The sequence below is a fragment of the Myotis davidii genome, unplaced genomic scaffold (genome assembly GCF_000327345.1).
Source record: "Myotis davidii unplaced genomic scaffold, ASM32734v1 scaffold149, whole genome shotgun sequence".
NCBI classification, from domain to species: domain Eukaryota; kingdom Metazoa; phylum Chordata; class Mammalia; order Chiroptera; family Vespertilionidae; genus Myotis; species Myotis davidii.
In genome coordinates, this window is record NW_006352194.1 from 103,743 (window position 1) to 107,962 (window position 4,220).

The window sequence follows — 4,220 nt, forward strand, 5'->3', positions numbered from 1 at the left end:
TATTTTGAGCTCAGCGTGTCAGCATTTTGAAAAACCCTAACTTAACTCTGGTCCGTGTCACATATAGAAATTTTTTGATATTTGCAACCATAGTAAAACAAAGATTTATATTTTTGACGTTTATTTTATATATTTAAATGCCATTTAACAAAGAAAAATCAACCAAAAAAATGAGTTCGTGTGTCACCTCTGACACGCGTGTCATAGGATCGCCATCACTGGTAGGAGATAGTTAACAAGGTTATGTGATCGGGGTCCCTCCTTTTCTCCCCCCTTTCATTTATTGATTCTAGACAAAGAGAGGAAAGGAGAGAAGAAAAACATTGATTAGTTCCACTTCTTTAGGCGTTCATTGCTTGCTTCTTGCACGTGCCCTGCCCAGAAGCCAAGCCCGCAGTGTTGGGTTATCAGGAGGATGCATGCGCTAAGCAGCTGACCTCTGTGCCAGGGTCCGGTGCGCTCTTCAAGGTGGTTGTGCTTCCCAGGAGAAGGGAAAAGAGGCTTTTCAAAAGTGTGTTCACCTTGATGCGCAAAAACAACGGCCCGGACTTGCTTCATGCAAAGATCACCTTTTACTAGGGAGGTGACAGGCTGGAGGGTGACGACCCTTCCTGATAGTTCCCTCTGTCTTTCCCTCTCTCTTCCACTCTCTCTAAAAATCAATGGAAAAATACCCTCGCGTGAGGATTTAAAAACACACACACACAAAACAGATAAATAATAAGATAAATTTAAAAATAATAATAATAGAGTGGGCAAATCAATTGTGATATATTCATAATATAAAATACTACAAAACAGTTACAGTGAATAGTTACAGGTATCCACATGGATAAAACAAAATGTTAAGTTGCAGAAGGTTATATACAGCTTGATACCATGTATATAAAATTTTTAAATAAGACAGACAACACTATATACCATTTAAGGGTTCATACATACGTAGTTTTTCATGTTTTGTTTTGTTCCTTAATATGGAACGCTTCACGAATTTGCACGTCATCCTTGTGCAGGGGCCATGGTAATCTTCTCTGTGTCGTTCCAGCTTTAGTATATGTGCTGCCGAAGCGAGCACCACACATACACAGGGCAATGCAATTCTGAGGAGAGAGGAAAAGGAATGGGTGAAAGGAGGGATACATTGGGGCTTAAAACATAGCTCTGATATTTTATTTCTTCCAAAGAGTTGTAAGAAAATAAGGCAAAATGTGAAGATTTGCTTAGGTGTTTGTTATAAAAACATCTATTTTTCTATATGATTGAAACAGTTCTCTAAAAGGAAGCATGGAGCAGAGCAATGTACAAAATATGCTACCTTTTTTAAATAAGGAAAAATGGTAATGTATTTATATCACCCACATCTGTTATGCCAACCTGAAATCAGTGACTTTCACAATAGTAGTAGTGGTGGTGGAGGGGGGAGTATAGGGTTTTTGTTTTTAAACAGTTGTTTTTTTTACACACAGTGAATTTCATTCCTTTTGGTGTTCAGTTCTATGAGGCAAATGCATACACTTGTGTAACTACCACCATTATAATTTAAATTATCCATTTACTCCAAATACTCCCTCATGCTATATTTTATAGTCAACCTCTCCCCCAACCATGGTATCCACGGATCTGTTTTCTGTCCCTGTAGTTTTCCCCCAGAAAGTCATACAAATGGAATAAAAAAGTATAGCTTTTTGAGTCTGACTACTTTCACTTAGAATAATGCATGTGGAATTCATCTATGTTGTTGCATGTGTCAGTAGTTTGTACCTTTTTATTGCTGAGTAGTATCTCATTGTATGGATGTATCATAATTTGTTTCTTCATTCACTAGTTTGGGACATTGGAATTGTTTATAGTTTTTGTTGACTGAATGAAGCTACTGCAAACATTTGTGTATAGATTTCTGTATAAACAAGTTTTTATTTCTCTTAGGTAAACACTTAGGAGTGGGATTGCTGAGTTGTAGGGTAAGTGTACATGTAATTTTATATTTAAAAACCCCAATTTTTCCCCAAAATGGCTACACCAGTTAGAATTTTCATAGCAAGAATGAAAGCTCCAGTTGCTCTGTGTGCTTATCAGCATTTGATATTGTCAGGTTTTGAAAGTATTGTTTTTAGCCATTCCAATATGTGTGTATTGGTACCTCCATAAAACCAACATTTCCTTAATAACTAAGGATATTCAGCCTCTTTTCATGTGCTGATTTGCCATCTATATATTTCTTTAGTGAAGTATCTGTATTAGTCTTGTGCCCATTCATTTACAGGGTTGTTTTCTTATTATTGAGTTGTGAGAATTCTTTTTACATTCTAGGTATGAGACCTTTATTAGATAAGTGATTTGCAGATGTTTTCTCACGGTCTGTGGTCTGTTGTAGCATCTTTCACAGAGCAGAGTTTTAAAATTTTAATTAAGTTCAGTTTGCCTTTTTTTCTCTTGTGAATCATGTCGTAGCTAAGAACTCTTTGCTTAACTCAAGATCACAAAAATTTCCTCTCATCTTTTTTTTTTTTTTTGGCTAATTGTTTTATAGCCACAACAAATGAGTACAGAGAACGCCCTGTACAAAACAACACAATAAATGCCCTGGCTGGTGTGGCTCATTTTTCCCGTGCACCCGGAGGTCACTGGTTCAATTCCATGGGTTAGGGCACTATCAGTTGCTTCCGTGTGAGAGAGAAACATCAATCGATTGCCTCTCATACTCGAACCCGCAACCTGGGTATGTGCCCAGACCGGGAATCGAACCAGCGACCTATCGGTGCACAGGACAATGCCTAACCAACTGAGCCACATTGGCCAGGGCTTACAGAGTTTTTAATACACTGGAGAGCGTTTGGCTTGCTAAAAACAGTAGGTTACTCAAATTTTTCGTTTTCTTTTGGAACCTCCATTTAGACAACGCCCTAGCTGAGCTACATTTGGATAAATCATAATTCTGTTTATCCCTCAGTTTGCCACTCAAAAGATTACATAAACATTCTGTTTAGATGCTTTGGGCCCAACTGGTATTGCTCAGTGGTTGAGGGTCAACCCATGAGCCCAGTAGGTCACAGTTCTGTCCAGGTCAGGGCACATGTCTGGATTGTGCACTCAATCTCCAGTAGGGGACATGCAGGAGGCATCTGATGTTTCTCTCCCTCTCCTTCTCTCTCTAAAATCAATAATAAAAAAAAAAGCACTTAAAAAAAACACCACTAACACAATAAAAGGTTCAAGATCAAGGTTGAAGATTTCAGTCTCTGGTATTTAGAATTAAGGCTGCAATCTTATTTTTGGGTGGATCACTGGGTGTGTGGGTACTATCCATGCTTTTAATCAGATTTAAACAGAAGAATGGCCACTTGGCCCAGATAGAAGTAGATGAAGTGTTTGTGTCACATAACTACCGAAGTTCCTTCCCACAATGCAGTGCCAGGTGGGGTTGTACTTCTTGTCAGATTCCTTCATAACATGGGCCACAATGTCCTTCTCTGTGTTATATTTCTTCAGTGCTTGAGTAGCACATTCCACGGAGTCCTGTTGCATCTCCTCCTACATGTCAGCAGCATTTTTGATCACTGCCTTTTGGTCACACATGGTTACAGTGGAGCAGGGGCTGGCTGACTGCAAGAGTCTCCTGAGGGAGGGGTGGTCCCGGCTCCGACCCAAAGAAGCCTCCCCCTATATTTTCTTATAGTTTAGTTTTAGGTTATCATTTATTTCTTTAGGATTTCTGCATATACTTTTATAATCTTGATCTATACCTTGAAGGATACACAAGCTTTCCTCTGGGGTGGGAAAATTGTGTGACTTGGGACAAGCATGATATAGAGACTAGCTTTACACTGTGTACACTTTTGTGCTATTGAATTTTTCCTTAAATGTATAGCTTACCATACCTTAAAAACAACAGCATACTAGGGAATTTTTTTTTTAAGCTTAAAGCTCAAAAAGTGTTGGGCTTTTTAAGCTAAAAGCTCCAACAGTTCCAACCAGCATAGTTGAAAATCATCAGGATGATTGCTGGACTGGAAGACTTCACCATAGTTTCCAATCCTTTGAGCTCTCTTCTGTCACAGCTGTGAATGGCTCTACAAGCTTAGCAGTTCCTACCGGGCTAAGAACCAAGTCCAATTAACTGGTAAAGAATTAATTGGGCCAATCAGAGAACAACATGCAAATGAGTGCGTCTGACTACTATAAAGCTTCCTCTCGCTAGCTGAACATTGCAGAATTTAGAG

The 4,220-nt window shown here is 38.9% G+C and overlaps 1 pseudogene; it reads right to left on the reverse strand.

Moving 5' to 3' along the window:
* Positions 1-3,311: 3,311 nt before the first annotated feature.
* On the reverse strand, positions 3,312-3,576 carry LOC102768606 (annotated as a pseudogene).
* Positions 3,577-4,220: the final 644 nt, after the last annotated feature.